This window comes from Vombatus ursinus, unplaced genomic scaffold, assembly GCF_900497805.2.
Source record: "Vombatus ursinus unplaced genomic scaffold, bare-nosed wombat genome assembly UNPS02014868.1, whole genome shotgun sequence".
Taxonomy (NCBI): domain Eukaryota; kingdom Metazoa; phylum Chordata; class Mammalia; order Diprotodontia; family Vombatidae; genus Vombatus; species Vombatus ursinus.
The window spans coordinates 20,066-32,357 of record NW_020954646.1 but is presented as its reverse complement, the minus strand read 5'-3'; the positions used below and the strand labels follow the sequence as shown (position 1 = coordinate 32,357).

Here is a 12,292-nt window from a genome sequence, read left to right as displayed (position 1 = left end):
GTTTGATTGTACAACATAAAGAAGACAGAGCCCAGGACTTGGCATCAGGGAGACCAGAGTTTAAATCCAGCCTCAGACACTTACAAGCTAACTCTGTGATCCTAGGCAAGTCACATAACCACTCACAACCTCAGTTTCCTCATCTGTTAATTGGGGATAATAGCAGCACCTACTTCACAGGGTTTCTGTGAGGATTAAATTAAATAAGATATGCAAAATGCTTTGCAAAATTTTAAACTCTATGCAAATGCTAACCGGAAGTGAGGTTCATAAGATGTTCATTCCTCCCACCTCTTCCTCCATGATATCTTGTGCACCTCTACTGTTATCTCCTTTATCAACTCACTATCCCACTTGCTACAGTTTACAAACCTTTTCATCTCTCCCCAAATCTCCCATGGCTCCCCCTCTCACCACCCTTTCAGCTTATCCTTGCTTCATATTTTACAGAATAAAAAACTGAAGCTGGGAGCTATCTCTAACTCATCTCATCACTCAGATGCCTTCTGCACTATCTTTGCCTTCATCCCTACTCATAACTAAAGCAAACTCCTCTACCTGCACAAATGATCCCATTTCATCCCATCTTTCCCAACAGATTGGTCCCTCTGTCATCCCCGCTCTAATTTATCTTCAAGCATTACTGGTCTACTGTCCCCTTCCCTATTGCCTACAAACATACCCATGTCATCCCAATCCTTGAAATATCCTCATTTGATCCTTCCATTTCTGCTATCATCCTATATCTCTTCTTCCCTTTGCAGTTAAACTGTTTGATTCCCTAAATCCCTTGATTAAACTCTCATAATTGATGTCTCCAATTTCTCTTCTCTCTCCTCTCACTCCCTTCTTTACCATTTATAATCTGGCTTCCAACTTCATCATTTCACCAAAACCGATCTCTCCAAAGTTACCAATTATCTCTTAATTGCCAGACCCAATGACCTTCTCACAAACCTCATTTTTCTTGATCTCTCTGCAGCCTTTAACAAAATTGATTGCACTTTTCTCCTTGATACTCTCTTCTCTCTAGCTTTTCAGGACGCTCTTCCCTCTGGTTTTCTTCTTCCATATAAATCTGCTCCTTCTAAGTCTCCTTTGCTGTATCATCATACAGGTCATGTCCACTAAGCATAGGTATCCTACAGGGCTCCTTTCTAGGCCACCTTCTTTTATCCCTCTATACTACTTCACTTAGTAATTTCATCAGCTCATGTAGATTTAATTATCATCTCACTCCTGATGACTATCAAATCTACCTATGTGGCAAAACCTCTCTGCTGATCTCCAGTATTGCATCTCCAAATCAGAGTTGCCTTTGGATATCTCAAACTGTATATCTAATAGACATATTAAACTCAATATGGCCGAAACAGAGCTCATTATCTTCCCCCCCCCACACACACACACACCTTCCCCATTTCCAAATTTCCCTGTAGCTGCCTAGGACACTACAACGCTTCCAGTACCCCAGGTTCACAACCTAGATGTCATCCTCAATTCTTCACCATCTCTCAGCCCCCATATCCAACATGGTACCAAAGCCTGTCGATTTCACCTTTGTAACATCTCTTGAATATATATGTTCTCTTTCTCTCCTTTGACACTGTTCCCACCCTGGTGCAGGCTCTCATCACCTCACACATAGGTTATTGCAATAGCCTTTCTGAAGGTCTCCCTACTCTAGTCCACCCTCAATTCAGCCACCAAAGTTATTTTCCTAAAGTGCAGATCTGACCAAGTCACCCCCAATTCAATACATTCCAATGGCTCTCTGTCACCTCCGCAAGCAAATATAAAATCCTGGTTGGCATTCAAAGCTCTTCTTAAGATAGCCCCTCTATCAGAGCACCGGCCCTGGATTCAGGAGGACCTGAGTTCAAATCCGGCCTCAGACACATAACACTTACTAGCTGTGTGACCCTGGGCAAGACACTTAACTCCATTGCCTAGCCCCCCCCCCCAAAAAAAGGCCTCTGTACCCATTTTTCCAGTCTTCTTATACCATATATCCTCACACATACTCTCTAATCAAGTGATGCAGGCCTCGCTGCTCCCTTAACATGACACCCCAACTCTCAGCTCCAGATATTTTGTCTTGGTACCCCTACATATGGAATGTTTTCCTTGCTCATCTCTTGCTGGCTTCCCTGGCTTCCTTCAGGTCCCAGCTAGAACTCTACCTTCTACAACAAGCTTTTCCTGATTCTCTTTAATGTAGGGCCTTCTCCATATTATTTCCTATTTTTCCTGTATATAACTTGTATGTACCTAGTTGTTTGCATGTTGTCTCTCCAGTTACATCGTGAGCTCTTCTAGAGCAGGGATTGTCTTTTGCCCTTCTTTGTATCTTCAGCATTTAGCACAATGCCTGGCACATAGCAGGCACTCAGTAAATGCTTACTGAATGACTAAATGTAATGAAGAAACCTCTTGAAGGCGAAGAAATGGCTGAGGGAATGATGCCTGCAAGGCATTGTGGTCTATAATCTTCATTTGAAAGTGACTGTCCTAGATTTTTAAAGGTTATAAATGAAAACATTGTAAATCAAAAGGCTGGAGTCTGTTCACCATGGCATAATTAGATAAGGATTTTGAATTTATTGGTATTATTGGCATACAGCAGAACAAAAATACTTTCTAATAATATCCTTTCTTAATTTCTTCTGAATGCTACTTTTTAATTTTAATACTACCAATTTGGTCTTTCTTTTTTAAAAACATCACATTGGCTAACGGTTTGTCAATTTTATTGCTTAATTCTAAAAGCTGCTAATTTTTACATTCCATTTTTATTTTAAATTTTATTATACTTCTTTGATTTTTCAGGATTGTTTCTGTTGGTATTTTATTTCTTATTTTGTAATGTTGGTTTTTTAGGGGGTTGTTTTTTAGCATTTGTGTGTAAATTCCAAACTATTTTGACTGCTTCAGATTAAAGTGAGGTTTCACGGCTGCAAACTTCCCATATCAAAGATCATCAAAACACAAAAGTCACTCCTGGCCTGTCTCATTTGACACCATGACCCCCGAGGACCTTAGGGTTCTGAGTGGATATTGGTACCACCTTGATAACTGTATTGGAGACAGCTAAGTGGCATAGTGTACAGAGCACTGGTCCCAGAGGGAAGAGCTTTGCTCAAATCCAGACTTGGACACTTTGCTAACTGTGTGACCCTAGTACAACTCTCTGCTTCAAGTTTTTTTCAATTGTAAAATGGGGATAAGAGTATCCACTCCACAGGGTTGTTGGAAGGATCAAATGAGATAATCTCTATAAAGTGCTTGGCATACAGTAGGTATGTACTAAATGTTTGTTTCCTTCCCTTTTGCTTTTCTGTTAGGATACCTCCTCCTTAACAAGCCCCTTCTAACTGCTCATTTGTAATAATCTTTCTCTTTCTTCCACGTTTGTATTTCAAAGTTTCTACTCAGCTCTAGCGTTTTTACCAGAAATGTATGGAAGTCCACTATCACATTAACATTTCACTTTTTTCCCCTATGGGATTCTGTTCAGCTTTGCAGGGCAAGCTGTATTGGCTATAAAGCTATCTTTGGAATTCTGTGTTCCAAGATCCCTTATGGTTACTAGTAAAAGGTGTCAAATTTTGTGTGATCCTGAGTGTATTTCCTTAGTACTTGAACTGCTCCATGCAGACAAATTGACGTATTGTTTTTATGAAGTGGGAGCTTTGGATTTGGGCTGTAACATTCCTGGAATTTTATCTTTTAGGGATCCTTTCAGGAAGGGATCAATTCCTCCAATCCTTATTTTGCATTCGGCTTTTAGCAAATCTGGACAATTTTCATTTATTTCTTGAAATGTGGCATTGAAATTCTCCAATTGATAAAGGGTCAAAAATATGAATAGGCAGATTTCAAAGGAATACAAGGTACCAATGGAACAGAGACAAGTTATTTGGCTGAGGCAGAAATAAATCACACACTTGATTAGGTATTGCACAATTCTCCAACTCTCAATACTGGTCAGGATTTTCAGGTTTGTGTTTTTGAAAAGCTTGTGGGGATTAACCCCTCAATCTTAAGCATCTGAAGAAAACTTTTCCATCCAATGATCATTTCTTAATAACCTGGCAATACCACTGAACTGCCTTTCCTCGGTCTGGATAGAGTCACAGCCATACCCACTTCCCCTTTAGATTTCCACTAATCCCTTCGCTTTACCAATTTGCACTACCCACAAAACCAACCCATCAGTTTGCTTTACCCTTTAATTTAGGGGTTAAATTTTTGGGATCACAGACTCCCTGTGTAATCTGGGGAAACTTATGGACCCTTACTTGGAATAATTTTTTAGATGGTGAAACATGCTTCCCACTTCACCGGGAAGAGAAGTGAATAGAGACCTAGCTGGTCAGAGCAGACCAACACGTGGATATGTTTTGCTTGACTCTGCTTATTGGTTACCAGAAAGGTGGGCTTTGATGGGGAGAATGTGGGGGCTAAAGGGATACAGTTATATCAATGGTAAAACGAGGTTAAACACTTCAAAGAAACAAAGTAGACAAAAGAAAACAGAAGGAAGGCTAGGGGAAAACAGGGAAGTGGGGTGACTATAAATGCTAATGAGGCATGCCACCATTGCGTAGAGTGCTAGACTTCAGGTAAGGAACATTACGCTTCCTGGCTAAGGTACTAGGTGGGTGAACTGGGAAAGTCAATTAAACTTTGCCAGCCTAATTCCTCTACTGTAAAATAATAATAATAATAAGTGCTTTACAAATATGATCTCATTTGATCCTCACAACAACCCTGGGAGGTAGGTGCTATTATTATTCCCATTTTTATAGATGAGGAAACTGAGGCAAAAAGAGATGAAGCAGCTTGCCCAGGGCCACACTAATTAATGTCTGAAGCTGAATTTTAACTCAGGTCTTCCTGACTCCAGGCCCAGTTCCCTATCCACTGTGACACCTGTCAGGGAGAGAATAGTAGCTTACCCAGGATGTTCCCACCATTTGCATCCTAGCAATCAGTTTCTTCCTGTGAGTGAGAAATATTTCCTGAATACAATTGCTATCAAGAGGTTTGTCTACCTCTTGGATGATGAAGTTACGATTAAGACATGCCAGGAAGTTATCAGCTGCCCAGAAGACATCTAGAAAATGGCAGCCCCCATCACTATTATAACAAGCCTCTGGGCCAAAGAGCCTGTCCACAATGACCTTCGGAACCTTCCTTCCCTATGGACATTGCTGCCCACATAGCTCAGATGAGCAGGGAGTCACTAACCAGAATCCTTTGGGTAAGATGGAAGAAAGCCTGGCCTTACCTCTGCAATGACATTATGCCCACCAGACCAGCAGGCACTGCCATCTGTATGGACGGTGCCCCTAACTACCACAGGGCCTTGCCCGCTACCCAGCTCTTAACACTGTATTTAGACAAGCAGTCACTGACATCCCCCCCATCAGCTCCACCCTCCTTTATGTGTTGGCTCCCCTGTGGCATGGAATTTCCCTTTTACTTTGTTCCCAAGCACTTACTACAGTGCTTAGCACACAATAAGCACTTGATAAATCATGGAATCATTTTACTCCTTCACTCACTCTCTCTCTGTCAGGATGGAGATTTGTTCCCTCAACCCACTCATCTCTTTCCTTTTGCTGGCCAGGTGGGCTCTCAGGACAAAACTGTTCATGTTTCACCTTTCCTGTGACCATCACCTGAACATTCTCCACTGTTTCCCCACCCAGCTTCTGGAGTTCCCTCACATGAGTACACTCAAGTGACCAATGCTGCCACAGACCCCTTTTCACACACTCTGCTTCTCTTAAGTTATTCACATCCAGAGCCAAGTGTCTGCTGGGGGTTTCATCCAACCAAGTCTCAGGGATAATTCTGTGGTCAAATTTGCCTCAGGCTGGGATTTCCTGTTCCTCCTTCCTGCTGTCGTTTACCTGAAACGATGCAGAATAATGAAAGTGGAGTAGGAATGCACGCACCATGAAAATAGCAACAATGTCATCATTCAAAAACATGCCCAGAAGAGTTCAAAAGCTGATGGGGAAGGAAAGAGAACCACCCTGCTTCTGAAAGTTAATGTTACACATTTTTACTCAAGAAACTACAAAAAATGGAAGATCAGGCTTTCAAATTATTTACTTGTTATATTTAAATAATTATGTATTTATATTTAATTTTTTTCTATTATTTAAGTTTTTCACTCTATCATTTCATTCACTCTAAGATGAGTCTTCTGATGCTCCACTCCCATCATTAAAAGTTTTCCCATATTTATTACATACTAAAACTTTTATTCCAGTGTGAATTCGCTGATGATTAAAGTTTCACACTGACCAAAGGCTTTCCCACATTCACAACATCCAAAGGGTTTCCTTCCAGTATGAATTCTCTGACGAGGCTTCTCCTCCTAGTGAAGGTTTTTCTACATTCAAATAGTTTAATCCACTGTGAGTTCTCTGATGGTTATTAAGGTTGCCCCTCTCTCTGAAGGCTTTGCCACATTCATTACATGTAAAAGGTTTCACTCCAGTGTGGATTCTCTGGTGGGTAATAAGATATTCCTTCCGAATGAAGGCTTTCCCACATTTATCACATTCAAGGGGTTTCATTCCAGTGTGAGTTCTCTCATAGATAATGAGGTATGTCTTCTCACAGAAAGCTTTCCCACATCCTTTACATTCAAAGGGTTTCATTCCAGTGTGAGTTCTCTCATGGATAATGAGGTATGTCTTCTCACAGAAAGCTTTCCCACATTCTTTACATTCAAAGGGTTTCACTCCAGTATGAGATCTCTGATGGCTATTAAGGTGTACCTTTCGAAGAAAGGCTTTCCCACATTTATTACATTCAAAGGGTTTCACTCCAGTGTGGATTCTCTAATGGCTAATAAGATTTCTCCTCCGAGTGAAGGCTTTTTGACATTCATTCCATTCAAAGGGTTTTACTCCAGTATGAATTCTCTGATGGCTAATAAGGTGGCTCCTCTCAGTGAAGGCTTTGCCACATTCATTACATTCAAAAGGTTTCACTCCAGTATGAATTCTCTAATGGCTGATAAGGCATGTCCTTATAGAGAAAGCTTTGCCACAGTCATTACATTCAAAAGGTTTCACTCCAGAACGGATTCTCCGATGATTAGTGAGGGTTTTTTTGGTAGTTAAAGATTTCCCAAATTCACCACATTCAAACGGTTTCCTTTGAGAATGAGATTTCTGATGTCCAATACATGTTCCATCATCACTGAAGCTTTTGTCAGATTGTGTAGATTCACACAATTTCAGTCCAGTGTGAGTTCTATGATGTTTACTAAGTACTTCCCTGTTCCTGAAGGTTTTCCAAAATACATCACATTCAAAGGGATTTTCTCCAGTATGAATTTTATATTGTACATTAAGATTAGATTTTTTGCCAAAGGTCTTCTTTCCATATGTATTATACTTATAGAATCTTTCTTCCACGTCACCTCACCATTGTGGAAAAAAGACTGGCCCCAGGTTCAAACACCTAACAAATGTACTACATTCAGGTACACTCCCCATATTAAAGGCTTTTTTCAGAGTGATTGTCACTTGTTGGGACTGTGTCTCCTGGTGGCCTTCCTGTCTCCCCAACCTAACCTCCCACTCCTCAGATTCTCCCATCCTGGGATACCAGTTACTATCCACTGGCAATCTCTCCTGGGTCAACGTTCTTGAGCAAACGCCCTCAGTTAGAAGCGAATCCTTCGTTTTGCATCTAGCCTCCTGACTCAGGTAATCTGAAATAAACAAAACTGTGTCAGAAAATTAGGACAGGCTTGAAGGCCACAAGCACAATATAAGTAATTAAAAGAGTAAGCTATACATAATAAAAGATCCTAAGCATCATGCACAATCCACTTTTTGTTTGGTTATGTGTACGGAAAAGCCCATTTTATTTCATGTTTGTTAAGGTAAGAACAAAAATACATAAATTTCTAATATAATACACTATTTGCAGGTAGATAAAAAGGTAGAAACAAAGGAAGGAGCTCAGAAAATTACTCAATGAGAAAATTATTTGTACTCTATACTTAAATATATCATCTCTAGCAGAATCAATTTTTTTCTCTTAAAAAGTTGATGTGAATTTATTTGAGAAGACACGAACAGTGCTACCCTCCTCCTAACAGAGCTGGTGAACTCTGGATGCAGAAAAGACTTGCATTGTGGACATGACCAAACGGGAACTTAATTTGGTTTATTTTTCAAGCAGGTTTGGGGAAATTGAGGTTGGAAAAAAATATAGGCTATTTAAAAAAGGAAATTGAAGACTAACTGAACAAAGTACAAAGCATAAAGTTTATAAAATAATACTGTGCCCCGTAAGTACAGAGAAAAGGAAGCACTGACCTCATGTGATGCCAAAACAAAGAGATCCTAAAGCACCTCAGCACAGCTGAGGCAGCCGGAAAGTAACATGCCTTAAAGGAGACATGCTCAAAATTTAGGCCGCAAACCAGGGGAAGCAGAGGGCCCCCTGTAGGGGGCAGATAACACTGACACCCTGGGGGCTAAACTGCAAGAATGGATGGGAAAGGCTTATGCAAAGGAAGCAGGAGGGGGAAATTAAAAGGTTCAATTCAAGAGGAAATGGGAAAAGCTTATTGGAGGAAATCTGGCTGGAGGCCAGAGGAGGGAAGAAGGCATGTGATTCTGTCAGGGGAGTACGATGCAGACACCTGGAGAGGAGGAGGGACCAGGGGAGGAGCCAGGGAAAGGACCAGAAGGAATGAGAGTGAGGTGATGAGGGCTTCAGGCCTTCAGGCATCCACTGTGGCTCACCTTCTGCCCACAGCAGAGCAGCATGTGATGTTCTTGATGGACATGGGGGATGAGAGAGTGAGAAGTCCAGGGTGACTCCTAGGTTGGGAGCCTGAGGGAATGGGAGGGGGGCAGTGGCCTTGACAGTCATAGGGGAAGCAGATGGGAGTAGGTGGAAGATGTTTAGAGGGAAAGATGAGTTCAGTTTTGGACATGCTGAATTTAAGATGTCCACTGGACATCCAATTTGAGATGTCTTAAAGGCATTTGGAGATGCGAGAGTGCAGGTCAGCAGAGAGATTGGGCAGGAAAGGTATATTTGAGAATCATCAACATAGAGATGGTCATTAAATCCATGGGAGCCAAAGAAATACAGAGGGAGAAGAAAAGTGGGAGCAGGACAAGTCTGTGGGATCCCCATCTTTAGTGGTCTTGATATGAATAAAGATCTAGCCAAAGAGATTGAGGTGGAGCAGTCAGACAGGAGCACGACAGTATGGAAATCTAGAGACTGATGGCCTCAAGGAGAAGAGGGGGACGCAGAGAACCGTGGAGGTTGGAGGAGGGAAGAAAGGTCACCGTGGTGAGTGAGAGAGTGAGTCACTGGGAAGGTTCGGAAGGACTGCCTTGCAAGAGGGCTCACCTAACACAAATCTGTAGCGGACAGAGTCGGCAGGGTTTCATGATCTTCTTCAACCAAAGGGAGACTGAGGAGCGAGAAAGAGAAAATACACTTGTCTTCACTGAAAAAAAAATTCTAAATAAAAACTTCAAATTACATCAGGAAACAAAGGATGATCAAAGAAGGGAAAGGACCTCTACTTGAGGTAGATGAGACGATGATAAGTTATTATGGGTTATCGGAAGAATGCAAAGAAAAGTGGCATGACTCCACCAGCAATGTCGTCACTATTTTTGCCCATTTGTAGGTACGGGTTTGAAAACGGCTCAGCTGATAGGGAATTGGGCCTGGAGTCAGGAAGACCTGAGCTCAAATCCAGCCTCAGACACTTACTACCTGTGTGACCCTAAGCAAGTCACTTCACCCTGCTGGCCTCAGTTTCCTCATCTGTAAAAATGACCCGGAGAAGGAAAAGCAAACCACTGCAGTATCTCTGCCAAGAAGACCCTCAATGGGGTCATGGAGAGTTGGACAGGGCTCAGACGACTGAACAACAAATACCAACAACCCGCATCTCTTTCCGACGTTCTTGGTGAGGCAAAGCATTAGACCAAGAGATTACGTGGGATGTTTTTGTTCTTTTGAAGATTTCCTTTGACTATTCACCTCCCACGGACCCGAGGACAGCCCAGGAAAAAGAGAGAGAGATGACCAACCAAACAAGAAAGACAGGAGATGGACTTCCTTCTTCGGCAATGCCAATATGTGGAGGAGGGTGCTGGCGCCACACAGCTGTGGGGGCTCTGAGTGCCGCCCCCGGGGACCAGCTGCTCACCCGCTTCCGGTGGCTTCCCTCAGCCCACCTGTCACCCACTCACCTGGGCAGGGGCCTCTGGGGGCTCCTGCCTCGGGCATCCATGGCGCTTCTCCTCTCTCCACCAGGGCGACCACGGCGGGTTTGGCCACTGGAAGCCCTGATCATGGGGAGAGAGGAGAGAGGACTGAGACACAAAGCCATCTCAGAGTCCAGGCCGGGCCCCTTCCTCCTTCTTCAGGGAAAGAAGGAAATGCTAAGGCGGTACGGAGAATGATGGGTCAAGGGGCCTGTGACGGCCACCCCCGTGTCACATCTGCTTTGGGCTGCCAGGAAAACCCGTGACGGTGGGATCTTTGCCCCTCCACAGTCTTGGGGCTTTCCAAGAATCTCGGACCGAAGGAGAAAGAGTGCAGGTGGAAAGGGGAGCGCAGCCGCCCATCCCCCCATCATCCACACTGGGCACCGCTCCTGGACCGCGCTGGCGGCCCTGCGGACCCCAGGCTGGCACAGGGAGGACGCCGGGGCGGCCGGCTCACCCACGGCCACCAGGTTCCCAGAGTTCTGCAGCATCACGTCCCGGTACAGGGCCCTCTGGGCCGGGCTCAGGCGCCTCCCCTCGTCCCGGGAGAAGTCCACGGCCACGTCCCTGAACGTCAGCGGGCGCTGAAACACCAAACCCCCCCGCTGTGGACCGGGATCGCCCCGCTCCCCCACGTCCGCGGGGAAACTGAGGGCTGGGGGATGGGCGCGGGCACAGCCGGGGAGGGGCCCGGCAGCGGGGCACGGGGCACGGGCAGGGCGGTGGGCGGGAAGAAAGCCCCCTGATCACGCGCCTGCTGTGTGCCAGCCCCAGGCCGGGCAGCCCCTGCCCTCTGGAGCCCCAAAAAAAGCCCACGTGGGGGCGCCCTGGGGAGGGGGGCGGGATGCACGTGACGGGGGCGGGGCCGGGAAGGGAAAACACACACCCACACACCCACACACACGCACACACACGCACACACACGTGTTACACTTCCACGCGCATGCGCGCCCCGACGGGCCTCAAGGCCCTCCCGCAGAGGGCTGTTCCACACCTGCGCATGCGCTGACTCACCGCCACCCGAGGCCGCCCAAGCCCCATGCTCAGGCGTCTCTCCGGGATCCTCGTTCCCCCTCCCACCGCACGCTCCGCGAGGCTCCGGACTGCACAAGAGCCCGGGAGCCACTCCTCTGGACCTTCAGATTTTCGAGCTGGAGCAGGCGCCGCAGCAGGCTGGGAGGCCGGGGCGGGGCGCGACCTCTCGGCCAATCACGGCCATCAATGGCAGGTTTAAGCCACGCCCAGTCACCACTTCGGCCCCGCCCCAACCCTCCATACATAGGCCCGTCCCGGCTCCCAATCACAAGCTCAGCTTTTCTCTCTGACGCTCCCCAGCTCTCCAATCACAGGACGCTTTCCCTTCCTTTCCCGCCCCCCAAACCCCCAACCCCATCCCTCGCTTCCCTGCCCCCTAATTGCCCAATCACAGGCCAGACTCCGCTCTGGGCCAATCCCTCTGCCCCGCCCCAACCCTCCGTTCACTGGCCGTCCCCTATCTCTCGCTGACCACACCTACCTGCCAATCACAAGCCCAGCTTGTGAGTGTCAGGCCTTCAGGCAGGACACGTGCCTCTGCTCCTCCTGCATCACCTCAGCCCCAGTACTCCGTAAATTCTGAGTGGCTCCCTACTACCCCAGGAAAATAGTCTTTGTTTGGTGTTTGAAGCCATTCACACCGTGGCCTCCTCCTCCCGTTCCAGCCTCCCCTCTGCACAATCTAGGCCATGCATTGGCCTAGTTACTCTTCTTGGAACACACTTCCATTTCCAGACTCTGTGCCCCATCCTTGGGATCTGGCCCTGCCTCAAACCCGGCTTCTGGGTGTCCTTCATCTCAGATCCCTTCCTTTCTGCAGGAGGCCATAGCTGCTTACCCCCACTCAGGCAGATCACACTCCATTTGCACTGGATGGATGGATGGATGGTTGGATGGAGAAGATGGATGGATGGATGGGTGGATGGATGGATGGGTGGGTGGATGGATGGATGGATGGGTGGATGGGTGGA

General features: G+C 45.8%; 1 pseudogene; it reads right to left on the bottom strand.

Annotated features, from left to right (window-relative positions):
- Positions 1-6,116: 6,116 nt before the first annotated feature.
- LOC114028045 lies at positions 6,117-11,327 on the bottom strand (annotated as a pseudogene).
- Positions 11,328-12,292: the final 965 nt, after the last annotated feature.